We start from the raw sequence: 15,985 nt of genomic DNA on the forward strand, positions 1-15,985 counted from the left end.
TTGTAGACCATGGTTGAGTGACAGATGTGCACATTTTGCATTTCAAAGCAGACCTGGCCTCCAGGTTCTCCCAGCATCCCTCAGTCCCTACCTGGCATACCCTGTCCTGAACTTCCCAGACAAGGGGCTAGGCTGCCCTTGCCCCAGAGACTCCTTCATATAAATCAAATATTTTGGTCTCTCTCTCTCTCTCTTCGGTTCTTCTCCCTCTCTGCACATGGGCCCTCTCACTCCTTCTCTTCCCCCTCCCCCCACTCTCCAGAGAGCAGGTTTCCAGTAAACCTGGCTTTATAATCTAATCTGGTTTGAACTGGCTCATTTCACTGGAGGAGAAATAACCTATCAATAACCACTGAGCCAGTTCTCCTGCCCTGTCCTTCATGGGATGGCAATGAATCAGGCCTGTGCTTGTCCTTCCCATCACAGTGCCTGTGCTCACTCTGTGCCAATTATGGGTCAAACATCCTGTGGGATCCTAAGGTGTGGCATATTAGAGTTCACACTATAGGTAAGAGTTTGACTGGGATAAACTACCCCAGAAATAAACTGAGTACAAACAAGAGACTTGTTTTCTGGACAACAAATGTAAGCCAGAGAATGAAAGTTATGAAGAAGCTCCAATGGCCACCAGAGACAAGTGTCCTAGGAAAGGGACTAGCCTTGGAATAGGTACAGGGACCAGGAGAACTCAGGCTATCCTAGAAGCAGACAGGAAGGCAGTGTGGCTGAAACAGAGAGGACAAGGAAAGACTGGCAGAGGCAGGAGAGAGGCAGTCCCTCCAGGCAGTGACTGAAAGGACCTGAACAACACAGCAGGAGGAGCCTTCTGATAATCACCGAAAGTGGACCACTTGGGCTGTCACAGAAGGAAAATGGATTGTGAGGAGAGCAAGAGTGGAGGAGAGGCCCCAGGCTGGACACTGATTGCTAGAAGGGGAGAAAGGAGAGGGGAGAGGAGAATGAGGATAAAAATCACTGGGATTGCAACAGAAAACTGGTGAGAACTGCTTGGCCTCTATGGTTTGCTTACTGTGTTTGGGCTTTGATTTGTTTGATTGTCTTCAGCTCTGCTCCTCAGGCACCAGTCTCCTGACTGCTGGATTGAGGGTGTGTACCTCACACCAGCCTAACTAAATTCTTCAGCCAAATTAAACAGCAAAACCCATACTGAAGGGCCTGTGCTGGAATCAAAATGTAATTTTCTAGGGGCTGAGGATGTACCTCAGGTGAGTGTTTGCCTAGCCTGGACCAAGGCCTGGGTTTCACACTCAGCATGGTGGCTCACACCTGCAGGGTCAGGGCTTGGAAGGTGGGGGTGAAATAACAAGCTCAAGGGTCAGCACTGCCTGCCTATGTAGGGAGTTCAAGGCCAGCCTGAGCTACATGAGAGCCTGTCTCAAAAATACAGTTATGTTTTGTTTCTTTGTTTGAACAGTTGCCTTGTAATAGAGAATGCACACTTAGCTCTTATCCCAGCTCACTTTCTGTTGCTAATAGATGAACACAGTGCTCAAGAGCAGTTTGGGCTGAGTGGGTTTAGTTGGCTTTCCTGAACATCCTGAGGACACTCTGCCATAGAGAGGAATGGCGCAGGAGCTCAGTCAGGACAGAGGTAAGACATGAAGGCAGGCTGCTTATTGGCTTGCTCAGCCTGCCTGTTTATACTACAGGAGACCACCTGCCCAGCCTGGCACCGCCCACAGTGGACTGGACCCTCCCACATCAATCATTAATCAATGCCCAGAATCAGGCCAACAGGAGAATCCTCGGTCCAGGCTGCCTCTTCCCAGGTGTACTGGCTATTTTTGTGTCAACTTGACGCAGCTGGAGTTATCACAGAGAAAGGAGCTTCAGTTGAGGAAATGCCTCCATGAGATCCAGCTGTAAGGCATTTTCTCAATTAGTGATCAAGGGGGAAAGGCCCCTTGTGGGTGAGACCATCCCTGGGCTGATAGTCTTGGGTTCTATAAGAGAGTAGGCTGAGCAAGCCAGGGGAGGCAAGCCAGTGAAGAACATCCCTCCATGGCTTCTGCATCAGCTCCTGCTTTCTGACCTGCTTGAGTTCCAGTCCTGACTTCCTTTGGTGATGAACAGCAGCATGGAAGTGTAAGCCGAATAAACCCTTTCCTCCCCAACTTGCTTCTTGGTCATGATGTTTGTACAGGAATAGAAACCCTGACTAAGACACCAGGTGTCTCTAGTTGTGGTGCTGACAAAAACCAATGAGTGCAGCTGTACACTTACTGATACAATTTTTAAAATGTTAATTGTTTTATACTCCCAGTACCCTAAGTAAGATCACAGTTTTTGACACATCTGCTGACTTTGACCTGTGTTGATCTTGTCTGCTGGACCTGGGATTCGAGGACCTGAAAGAATGTGGCGGCTTACAGCCTGATCCTGTAGACAGCCTTCCTTCAGTTTCTCTGTATATTTACACACCAATGTAACAAAGAGAGCAATGATCCAAGGAAGGTTGCTTGAGTTAAAAAAAAAAAAATCAGAATCAGAAAAACATGTCAATAAATGTCAAAAAGCACACACTAATTATTAACAGAGCAGCCCTTTCCCAGGACTTTCTTAGAACAGACCAACACAAGTGCCTGGCATGTACTATAGATTATATCTGGGAAAGCATGAAAACGAAGCAGGAGGCCATATCCAGATTCAAGGTACACTGACCAGATTGGGTTCTACAGCTGTGTTCTGACATCCCACAGAAATTTTCGAACATGTAATGTAAATGTTTAACACAGTAGGCATGAAATCACATCCAAGAGCCATCCAGGGAACAAAATGCACCTGAGGTAAAAGGCTCTCTCTCTCTCTCTCTCTCTCTCTCTCTCCTTTTATTTATTTTTTTTTTTTGGAGCCTCTCTCACAGTTCCCCAAGGTATTTTTCACCATGTGCCATTCTTTTGACACAATTCTTCACATAGAACTCCATACCTTTACAGCGCAGTAATGCCCATAGGGGTTTTGTTTTAAAGGCTATTTCTTGCATTGACATTTGAAACAAAATAAAGGAAAAAAAAACCAAAAAACAAAAAACTACTTGTTTATATGAGATGGTTTAACAGAGCACATGCATTTATTTCTTCCACCTAACACTACAAATCCACCCAAATAAAGTGTGTTATCCAAGACAAAAATAAACAAATAAATAAATGGAAGTTAAAATGCAATACTTTAGGAGTTGGTAGAGAAACAATGCCTTATGGGAGCTGTACAGATGTCACAGGAACTAACCCATACTCCCATGGCTACTGAGCATCTTTTTTTTTTTTTTTTAATATTTATTTATTTTATATGTAAGTACACTGTAGCTGTCTTCAGACACTCCAGAAGAGGGAGTCAGATCTCATTATGGATGGTTGTGAGCCACCATGTGGTTGCTGGGATTTGAACTCATGACCTTCGGAAGAGCAGTCAGTGCTCTTAACTGCTGAGCCACCTCTCCAGCCCCTGAGCATCTTGATGTGTAACACATGTAAAATACACACTGAATTCCTAAGACTTACAAAGAAAGAGGATGAACCCTCCTTAGTGACTTTTCTTCCTATTCCACATTGACACAGTAGTACTGCCAGTGCATTGCGTTAAGGCAAGTGAATTCTTAAAAATCAATGTACCAATTTTTATTCTTAAAAATGCATGTGTGTGTGTTGGGGGTGGGGGGCTCTTTGTATAGGAACCTGTGGTGCCTGTGTATAGGAACCTGTACATGTGCATGCTGTCCAGAAGAGGGCATCTGGTGTCCTCTTCAATCACTCTGCCTGGTCTCCTGGAGATCTGATGTAAAAATCTGTCATGAGAACAAGAATGTAGAAAATTGCTCATTATAACTGGTCCCCTTTAATGAAAAGCTGTGTGAACAAGTTCAATGCACAACTGAGCTGCACTGACTGAGCTGTGTAAGGGTTTGGCTCTGTCAGAGCTGACTCCGAGGAAATAACCAAACATCTGACCATAAACTGTAGGTGTCGTATCAGTGACACAGGCAGGTGGATCTCCGTGAGTTCAAGGCCAGCCTGGTCTACATCTGAGGTCATCCAGGGCTACATAGTGAGAACCTACCTAAAAGTAAAATAAATAAAATAATTAATGGTAAAATATCCAAATAACTCGTGTTTTCTCAGCTAGGCTGGGAGCATCATCATCCAGTGAGTCTTCTGTCTCTGACCCTCTCTGAGCTGGAGTCACAGGTGTATGTATGCATGACATCTTGTTTGTTTGGGGGTGCTGGGATCTACAAATCTGGGGCTCAGGATTGTACAGCAAACGCTTTGAACTACGGAGCCATGTAGCAAGCCCTGTCTTCTTTGTTTCTTTTAAATATGGATAGTAGAGAAATAAAAACTGCCTGTGTAGTTCTCATTACATTAGAACTGGACAGTGCCAGTCTAGAAGTACAAAGCCGCTACACAGATGGCCCCTGGGCTGTGGGAATGATAAATGGGAAGGACAGAGAATGTGAGGAGGGTGGGGGGAAGGGTAAAACAATGTAAACTTAAACTCTACTGCATTTCTGTTTGGTTGACTGAAGTTTCTTGTTCTTGTTATTCATTTTGAACGACATCTCATGTAGCCTGGGCTAGCCTAGAATTCTCAATGTAGCCAAGGCTGACCTTAAACTATGACTTTTCTGCCTCTGTGTACAAATAACTAGATTTTAAATATGCAACACAATGCTCATATTTTCTGCTGTATTTTATGTTAATTTTTAATATAATAAATACATAGTTAATATATTAATTTAAATACAATTTTGGTATAGATTAGCACAGTCTTTGTTCTTATTTATTTACATATTTCTTTTTATGTATATATATTTGTGTTCTCTCTCTCTCTCTCTCTCTTTCTCTCTCTCTCTCTCCTCTGTGTATGTACCCACATTCACTTGATGTACAATCCTGAGACCTTCACCCCTCAGAGACCAGAAAAAGATGGAATCCCTCAAAGCTGGAATTACAGGCAATTGTTGGATGTCTAACAGCGGTGCTGGGTACCAAGTTTAGATCTTCTGGAAGAGCATCAAGAGCTCTTAACTTCTGAGCCATCCATTCAGACCCTGTACTATACACTTTTCAATTTGATTTTTCTTTTTAGTGCTGGAAATCAAAACCAAGTCTTTGTGCACACTAGGCAAGCATGCTACCCCTAAGTAGCGTTACCACCATTGGTTTCCTGACACAGGTTCTAGATATGTAGACTATATACTGACATTATACTAGCAATCTCCTAGCCTAGTGCTGGAATTATACCCATGTGCTAGAATTATAGTCATAAGCAACCACACCCAGCTAAAGCATTTAAACTCGAGGAATCAATCTCAGGACTCCCAGTAAGGAAGACAGCTCAATTCACAGTGCCATGCCACTCTCTTCATTTTATCAAGATTCCATGGTGTGTTGGCTGCAGACATTAGAGGAAACTGTATGACTACAGAGACACGTGATTTTGCTGACAATGCAAATAATTTCAGGACAAAAAGTTGAACAATAACAAGGGAAATAAAAACCATCCAACAAGATCTGAATCTTCCCAGGCTACTGTCAAGCAATTAGCTTCAGGCTGGCTGCCCCGCCCAGAGTGTCCTTGTGACCCCTTGACTGGAAAGAAGCAGCAAGAACAGTGTGGAATGCCGGGCATGGTGGCGCACGCCTTTAATCCCAGCACTCGGGAGGCAGAAGCAGGAAGATGTCTGAGTTCAAGGCCAGCCTGGTCTACAAAGTGAGTTCCAGGACAGCCAGGACCATACAGAGAAACCCTGTCTCGAAAAACCAAACAAAAACAAAAACAAACAAACAAAAAAACAGTGTGAAATGTCAGGCTTCATAGTCTTTCCTGGAATTCCAGGATGATGAGGCTGCTGTGTGTGTGTGTGTGGCAGAGATTTTTAGCCTGAGGAGGATGTTTGATGTCACTGTTGGAAGGGGGAGTGAAAACTGCAGAGACCTTCACCGAGGCCTGGAGCAGACAGGCCTTAAAACCCCTCACCGTGAGCACTGGAGCCTTCTGCTGCCACAGCTCAGTCAGCACCAGGGCCAGAGAGTTTGGCCAAGAACTCGTGGTCAACTTTGGCATGAGGAAACAGGGAAGGCAGGAGAAGACAGATCTTTTTGAGTTTGAAGGTAGCCTGGTCTGTATAATGAAGAAGTTACTTTGTCTACCTTAGAGAGTTTGACATAGTAAGACCCTATCTAGGAGGAAAGAAAGAAAGGAAGAAAGAAGTTGTTCCCCCTCTTCATGGCAGTGCACACATGACCACAACCATGGTGGGTAGAAGCAGGAAGAACCAGAGGTCAAAATCATCTTTCCTACATTAGAAGTTCAAGAAAACCAACCAACCAAACAACAACAATCAAAAACTGGTTACATAAGACCCCGTCTAGGGCTGGAGAGATGGCTCAGCGATAAGAGCACTGATTGCTCTTTCGAGGGTCCTGAGTTCAATTCCTGGCAACCACATGGTGGCTCCCAACCATCCATAATGAGATCTGGCGCCCTCTTCTGGAGTGTCTGAGGACAGCTACAGTGTACTTACATATAATAAATAAATAAGAGCCGGGCGTGGTAGCGCACGCCTTTAATCCCAGCACTCGGGAGGCAGAGGCAGGCGGATTTCTGAGTTCGAGGCCAGCCTGGTCTACAAAGTGAGTGCCAGGACAGCCAGGGCTACACAGAGAAACCCTGTCTCGAAAAACCAAAAAAAAATAAATAAATAAAATAAATAAATAAATAAATAAATCTTAAAAAAAAAAAAAAAAAAGACCCCGTCTGGGCCTGGCAAACACAGAAGTGGATGCTCACAGTCAGCTATTGGATAGATCACAGGGCCCCCAATGGAGGAGCTAGAGAGAGTACCCAAGGAGCTGAGGGGATCTGCAACCCTATGGGTGGAACAACAACATGAACTAACCAGTGCCCCCCAGAGCTCTTGACTCTAGCTGCATAAGTATCAGAGGATGGCCTGGTCGGCCATCAGTGGAAAGAGAGGCCCATTGGTCATGCAGACTTTATATGCCTCAGTGCAGGGGAATGCCAGGGCCGGGAAGTGGGAGTAGGTGGGTGGGGGAGGGGGGACTTTTGGGATAGCACTGGAGATGTGAATGAAGAAAGTACCTAATTAAAAAAAAAAGACCCCATCTAATTCCCTCCATTATCAACCTCCCCACCACCAAGAAGAAACTGATGCAGAAATCTATTATTACAACAAAAATATAGGAAACAGTCCTATTGTACAAATACTTTGTATTTGCCCCTTTTGCTGAAGAATTGTTTGAGTAAGTTCAAGGAAGAGCTGCAGGCCTGAAACAATTTCTTATTTCTTCCCCTCCCCTCCTTTCCCCTCCTTTCCACTCCTCCTTTTCTTCTTCCTCCTCCCCCTCCTCTTCTACTTCTTCCTCTCTCTCTCTCTCTCTCTCTCTCTCTCTCTCTCTCTCTCTCTCTCTCTTTCTCTCTAGATAGTGTCTTACTATGTCAAACTCTCTAGGCAAACCAAATTAACTTCTTCATATGAAAGACCAGGCTAACTTCGAACTCCCAAAGATCTGTCTCCTCCTGCCCTCCCAGTTTCCTCATGCCAGAGTTCACCACGGAGTTCTTGGCCAAACTCTCTGGCCCTGGTGCTGACTGAGCTGTGGTAGCAGGTTTCAGTGCTCATGGTGAGAGGCTGTAAGGCCTATCTGCTCGAGGCCTCAGTGAAGGTCTCTGCAGTTCTCACTGTTCCTTCCAATAGTGGCATCAACCGTCCTCCTCAGACTAACAATCCCTGCAACACATGCAGCAGCCTCATCAGCCTGGAATTTCAGGGAAACACTTCAAAATCTGACATTTCATACTATTCTTGCTGCTTCTTTCCCATCAAGATATCGCAAGAACATGCTTGTACCCACAGTACACCTTCCATCAGACATCTGTCTAATCCTAAATAATTGCACAGTGTAAATTCTTCTTCTTCTTCTTCTTCTTCTTCTTCTTCTTCTTCTGCTGCTGCTGCTGCTGCTGCTGCTGCTGCTGCTGCTGCTCCTCCCCCACACCCCCTCCCCCTCCTTCTTTTTGTTCTTCCTCCTCCTCATCCCCATCCTACTCCCTATCCTCATCTTCATCCTCTTCTTCATGCTCTTCTTTTGGTTAACACTATCTATCTATCTGTCTATCTATCATCTATGATCTATCTATCACAAGCAAATATGTAGCCTCAAATGAAAAAAATGTATGTGTACATTTTCTTTGTATTTCAAATATGGCTGCAAGAAATATTCTTGTAAAAATATAAGCATTTATGTGCTGTGAACGTATAGAGTTCTGAGGGTAAAGTTGATGTATCAAACTGTGATCTTACTTAGGGTACTGGGAGTACAAAACAATTAACATTTTTAAAATCATATCAGTAAATGTACAGCTGCACTCATTGGTTTTTGTCAGCACCACAACTAGAGATACCTGGGAAGAGGCAGCCTGGACCGAGGATTCTCCTGTTGGCCTGATTCTGGGCATTGATTAATGATTGATGTGGGATGGTCCAGTCCACTGTGGGTGGTGCCAGGCTGGGCAGGTGGTCTACTGTTGTATAAACAGGCAGGCTGAGCAAGCCAGTAAGCAGCCTGCCTTCATGTCTTACCTCTGTCCTGACTGAGCTCCTGCCCCATTCCTCTCTATGGCAGAGTGTCCTCAGGATGTTCAGGAAAGCCAAATAAACCCACTCAGCCCAAACTGCTCTTGAGCACTGTGTTCATCTGTTAGCAACAGAGAGCAAGCTGGGATAAGAGCTAAGTGTGCATTTTCTATTACAAGGCAACTGTTCAAACAAAGAAACAAAACATAACTGTATTTTTGAGACAGGCTCTCATGTAGCTCAGGCTGGCCTTGAACTCCCTACATAGGCAGGCAGTGCTGACCCTTGAGCTTGTTATTTCACCCCCACCTTCCAAGCCCTGACCCTGCAGGTGTGAGCCACCATGCTGAGTGTGAAACCCAGGCCTTGGTCCAGGCCAGGCAAACACTCACCTGAGGTACATCCTCAGTCCCTAGAAAATTACATTTTGATTCCAGCACAGGCCCTTCAGTATGGGTTTTGCTGTTTAATTTGGCTGAAGAATTTAGTTAGGCTGGTGTGAGGTACACACCCTCAATCCAGCAGTCAGGAGACTGGTGCCTGAGGAGCAGAGCTGGAGACAATCAAACAAATCAAAGCCCAAACACAGTAAGCAAACCATAGAGGCCAAGCAGTTCTCACCAGTTTTCTGTTGCAATCCCAGTGATTTTTATCCTCATTCTCCTCTCCCCTCTCCTTTCTCCCCTTCTAGCAATCAGTGTCCAGCCTGGGGCCTCTCCTCCACTCTTGCTCTCCTCACAGTCCATTTTCCTTCTGTGACAGCCCAAGTGGTCCACTTTCTGTGATTATCAGAAGGCTCCTCCTGCTGTGTTGTTCAGGTCCTTTCAGTCACTGGACGGATTGCCTCTATCCTGCCTTTGCCAGCCCCTCCCCCCCTTGTCCTCTCTGTTTCAGCCACACTGCTTTCCTGTCTGCTTATACGATATTTCGAGTTCTTCTGTTCCCTGCATCTATTCCATGCCTGGTGCCTTTCTCAGGACCCATCTCTGGTGGGCATTGGAGCTTCCTCATACTTTTCAGTCTCTGCCTTACATTTGTTGTCCAGAAAACAACCTTCTTGTTTGTACTCAGTTCATTTCTTGGCTAGTTTATCCCAGTCAAACTCTTACCTAGAGAGTAAACTTTAATATAGTATACAATAGGAGGCCACACAGCATTTGACTCATGGAGCAAAATGAGTTTGCCTCCTGTGATTGGAAAAATGAGCACATGCCCACTGTATTGCAATCCCATGAAGAAGGGGCTGGAGAGATGGATGAGTGGTTAGGTTAATGCTCTTCTAGAGGACCTGGGTCCAAGTCCCAGTACTACACAGTGGCTTACAGGTACCTATGACTCCAGTGTCACTGGATCTGACTCTCTCTTTTTTTTTTTTTTTTTTTTTTTGGTTTTTCGAGACAGGGTTTCTCTGTGTAGCCTTGGCTGTCCTGGAACTCACTCTGTAGACCAGGCTGGCCTCGAACTCAGAAATCTGCCTGCCTCTGTCTCCCGAGTGCTGGGATTAAAGGCATGCGCCACCATGCCCAGCAGAGATATTTTCAAGTCTTAGAGCTCCAATATAATGTTGACTTTCTCAGCCAGGCCGTGGTGGCACATACCTTGAATCCCAGCATTCTGAAGGCAGAGGCAGGCATATCTCTATGAGTTCAAGGCCAACTGGTCTACATAGTCAGTACTAGGATAGCCAAGGCCACACCAAAAGCTCTATCTCAAAAAACAGCAAAAAACTATTGACATTCTCTATGATATATATATATAATCACTAGCAAGTAAAGTTAATATTGTTTCAAGTCACAAGCCCTGACTAGGAAGCTGACAAAACTTAGTACAAATTTTATATAGCTACTCGTGGCAAGGGCCGTTCAGCTTGGTTTTCAGGGACTCTGGGACATCTTGATTTGAGGATAGACAGTTCTGAGAACTATTCTGGCTGAGATGTAACTCAGTTTTAATGTACTTGCCAAGCATGCATGAAGTTCTGAGTGGGATCCTCAGCACAGCAGAAACCCATGGGTGCTGGCACACACCTGAGATCCCAGCACAAGGGGAAGCAAGAGGATGGGAAGCTGAAAGTCACCCTGGGCTACACAGGAGTTTCAGGCTTGCATTACATAGTGAGACCCTGTGTCAAAGCAAAACAAGGAAGAGAAACAAACAACACCATTACAAATCCAAACTGAAATGACTATCCTAATTCCATTAGGTAAAACCTAACGTTATTGAATCTCCCTGACCCATCTGTCTTCTCCTGAGTGGGTGTGGAGACATTTTACACTCATTCACGTGGTCATGGCCCAGAAGTTTTAGCACCAAACTTACCTGTGAGATAGTCCTCAATATCTTTAAAAAAAATCTATGCATGCTGAGCCTGTGCCTTGAGCAGACTTTGGGGGCTGGATCCACACCCAGTCTCACAGCACCCAGAGGAAGCTCGATTCCCAGGTGTTCTAATATGCCCGGACCACAGGATTTCAGGATTCCAGCGACACCTTGACTCTCAGGAGCTCTGACACACCCAGAATCTCAGGATCACAGAATCACAGGAGCACTGAGACAGCTGGACTCTAAGGAGTTCTGACACAACCAGAATCATAGGAGGGACAGGCTCCAGTCAGAGACAGCAAGGGCAAGTAGCACTAGAGATAACCAGATGGTGAGAGGCAAGTGCAAGAACATAAGCAACAGAAACCAAGGCTACTTGGCATCATCAGAACCCAGTTCTTCCAACATAGCAAGTCCTGGATACACCATCACACTGGAAAATAAAGGCTCAGATTTAAAATCACTTCTCATGATGATTATAGAGGACTTTAAGAAGGGCATAAATAACTCCCTTAAAGAAATACAGGAGAACACAAGTAACCAGCTAGAAGCACTTAAATAGGAAACACAAAAATCCCTTAAAGAATTACAGGAAAACATAACCAAACAGGTGAAGGAATTGAACAAAACCATCCAGGATCTAAAAATGGAAATAGAAACAATAAAGAAATCACAAAGGGAAACAACCCTGGAGATAGAAAACCTAGGAAAGAGATCACGAGTCACAGATGCAAGCATCACCAACAGAATACAAGAGATAGAAGAGAGAATCTCAGGGGCAGAAGAGACCATAGAAAACATTGACACAACAGTCAAAGAAAATTCAAAATGCAAAAAGTTCCTAACCCAAAACATCCAGAAAATTCAGGATACAATGAGAAGACCAACCCTAAGGATAATAGGTATAAAAGAGAGTGAAGATTCCCAAGTTAAAGAGCCAGTAAATATCTTCAACAAATATAGAAGAAAACTTCCCTAATGTAAAGAAAGAGATGTCCATGAACATACCAGAAGCTTACAGAACTCCTAATAAACTGGAACAGAAAAGAAATTCCTCCTGTAACATAATAATCAAAACATCAAATACACAAAACAAAGAAAGAATATTAAAAAGCAGTAAGGAAAAGAAGTCAAATAACATATAAAGGCAGAGCTATCAGAACTATACCAGACTTCTCACCAGAGACTATAAAAGTCAGAAGATCCTGGGCAGATCTCATGCAGACCCTAAGAAAACACAAACACCAGCCCAGGCTACTATATCCAGCAAAACTCTCAATTAACATAGATGCATAAATTAAAATAGTCCATGACAAAACCAAATATGCACAATGTGTTCCCACAAATCCAGCCCTACAAAGACTAATAGACAGAAAACTCCAACACAAAGAGGGAAACTACACCCTAGAAAAAGCAAGAAAGTATTCTTTCAACAAACCCAAAAGAAGATAGCTACACAAACATAATTCTACCTCTAACAACAAAAATAACAGGAAGCAATAATTACTTTTCCTTAACATCAATGGACTCAATTTCCCAATAAAAAGACATAGACTAACAGACTGGTTACATAAACAGGACCCAGCATTTTGCTGTATACAGGAGACACAACTTAGTGACAAAGACAGTCACTGCCTCAGACTAAAATGCTGGAAAACAATTTTCCAAGCAAATTTTCCCAATAAACAAGCTGGAGTAGCCTTTCAAATATCCAATAAAATAGACTTTCAACCAAAAGTTATCAAAAAAGATAAGGAAGGATACTTCATACTGGTCAAAGGAAAAATCTACCAAGATAAACTCTCAATTCTGAACATCTATGCTCCAAATGCAAGAACACCCACATTCATAAAAGAAACTTTACTAAAGCTCAAAGAACACATTGTACCTCACACAATATTAGTGGGAGACTTCAACACCCCACTCTCAGCAATGGACATATCATGGAAACACAAACTAAGTGGAGACATTGTGAAACTAATAGAAATTATGAACCAAGTGGATTTAAGAGATATCTATAGAGCATTTCATCCTAAAACAAAGGAATATACCTTCTTCTCAGCACCTCATGGTACCTTCTCCAAAACTGACCATATAATTGGTCACAAAACAGTCTCAACAGATACAAGAAGACTGAAATAATCTAATGCATACTATCAGATAACCACAGACTAAGGCTAGTCTTCAATAACACTAAAACAACAGAAAGGCCACATACACATGGAAGCTGAACAAGGCTCTATTCAATGATAACTTGGTCAAGGAAGAAATAAAGAAAGAAATTAAAGACTTTTTAGTATTTAATGAAAATGAAGGCATAAACATACCAAGACTTATGGGACACAAAGAAAGCATTGCTAAGTGGAAAACTCAAAGCTCTAAGTGTCTCCAAAAAGAAACTGAAGAGAGCTTACACTACCTACCAGCTTAACAGCACACCTGAAAGCTCTAGAAGAAAAAGAAGCAAATACACCCAAGAGAGTAGACAGCAGGAAATAATCAAACTCAGGGCTGAAATCAACCAAATAGAAACAAAAAGAACTATACAAAGAATCAACAAAACTGGGAGCTGGTTCTTTTGAGAAAATCAACAAGATAGATAAACCCTTAGCCAGACTAACCAGAGGGCACAGAGACAGTATCCAAATTAACAAAATCAGAAATGAAAAGGGAGATATAACAACAGAAACAGAAAATTTAAAAAAAAAAAATCAGATCCTACTACAAAAGCCTATATTCAACAAAACTGAAAAATCTGGATGAAATGGACAATTTTCTAGACAGATACCAAACACCGAAGTTAAATCAGGATCAAATAAACCATCTAAGCAGTCCTACAACCCCTAAAGAAATAGAAGCAGTCATTAAAAAAAGCCCAGGACCAGGTGGGTATTTGCAGAATTCTATCAGCCCTTCAAAGAAGACCCAATATTAACACTCTTCAAACTATTCCACAAAATAGAAAGAGAAGGAACTCTACTCAATTCATTCTATGAAGCCACAATTATGCTTATAACTAAACAACACAAAGACCCAACAAAGAAAGAGAACTTCAGACCAATTTCTCTTTTGAATATCAATGCAAAAATACTCAATAAAATTCTCACAAACCAAAATTGAAGAACACATCAAAACAATCATGATCCATCATGATCAAGTAGGTTTCATCCTAGGGATGGAGGGATACTTCAACATAATCTACTATATAAACAAATTCAAAGAAAAAAGACGGGGCTGGTGAGATGGCTCAGTGGGTAAGAGCACCCGACTGCTCTTCCGAAGGTCCAGAGTTCAAATCCCAGCAACCACATGGTGGCTCACAACCATCTGCAGCGAGATCTGGCGCCCTCTTCTGGAGTGTCTGAAGACAGCTACAGTGTACTTACATATAATAAAATAAATAAATAAAAAAAAAAAAAGAAAAAAGACACATGATCATCTTATTAGATGCTGAGAAAGCATTTTACAAAATTCTACAACCCTTCATGGTAAAAGTCTTGGAAAGATAGAAATTCAAGGCCCATACCTAAACACAGTAAAAGCAATATACAGCAAATCAGTAGCTAACATCAAACTAACAGGCTGAGAAAGAAATTAGGGAAATGACACTCTTCACAATAGTAACAAATAATATAAAATACCTAGGTGTGACTCTAACCAAGCAAGTGAAAGACTGTATGATAAGAACTTCAAAGCTGGGTATGGTGGTGCACGCCTTTAATCTCAGCACTCGGGAGGCAGAGGCAGGACGATTTCTGAGTTCGAGGCCAGACTGGTCTACAAAGTAAGTTCCAGGACAGCCAGGGCTACACAGAGAAACCCTGTCTCGAAAACAAAACAAAAAAAAAAAAAAAAAAAAAAAGAAAGAAAGAAAAAGAAAAAAAGAAAGAAAAAAAACTTCAAGTTTCTGAAGAAAGAAATCAAACTTCTTTCCAGAAGATGGAAAGATCTCCCATGCTCATGTATTGTCAGGATTAATATAATAAAAATGGCCATCTTGCTGAAAGCAATCTACAGATTCAATACAATCCCCATCAAAATTCCAACTCAATTCTTCATAGAGTTAGAAACAGCAATTTACAAATTCATTTGGAATAACAAAAACTATCAAGATATCGAAAACTATCAAGAACTTCCACATAAAACCAGAGACACTGAAACTTATAGAGGAGAAAGTGGGGAAGAGCCTCGAACATATGGGCACAGGGGAAATTTTTCCTGAACAGAGCATCAATGGCTTGTACTGTAAGATCAAGAATTAACAAACGGGACCTCATAAAATTGCAAAGCTTCTGTAAGGCAAAGAACACTCTCAATAAGACCAAAAGGCAACAAACAGATTGGGAAAAGATCTTTACCAATCCTAAATCCAACAGGGGGGCTAATATACAATATATACACAGAACTCAAGAAGTTTGATTCCAGAATACCAAATATCCCTATTTAAAAATGGGGTACAGAGCTAAACAAAGAATTCTCAACTGAGGAATAGCGAATGGCTGAGAAGCATCTAAAAAAATATTGAACATCCTTAGTCATCAGGGAAATGCAAATCAAAACAACACTGAGATTCCACCTCACATCAGTCAGAATGTTTAAGATCAAAAACTCAGGTGACAGCAGATGCTGGTGAGGATGTGGAGAAAGAGGAACACTCCTCCAATGCTGGTGGGATTACAAGGCAGTACAACCACTCTGGAAATCAGTTTGGTGGTTTCTCAGAAAATTGAACACAGTATTACCTGATGACCCAGCTATACCACTCCTGAGCATATAACCAAAAGATGCCTCAACATATAACAAGGACACATGCTCCACTATGTTCATAGCAGCCTTATTTATAATAGCCAGAAGCTGGAAGCAACCCAGATGTCCTTCAACAGAGGAATGGATACAGAAATTATGGTACATTTACACAATGGAGTACTACTCAGCTATAAAAAACAATAACTTCATGAAATTCTTAGGCAAATGGTTGGAACTAGAAAATACCATCCTGAGTGAGGTAACCCAATCACAAAAGAACACATATGGTATGCACTC

Source organism: Mus caroli, unplaced genomic scaffold (genome assembly GCF_978045245.1).
Source record: "Mus caroli unplaced genomic scaffold, Mus_caroli_1 scaffold_13, whole genome shotgun sequence".
Classification (NCBI taxonomy): domain Eukaryota; kingdom Metazoa; phylum Chordata; class Mammalia; order Rodentia; family Muridae; genus Mus; species Mus caroli.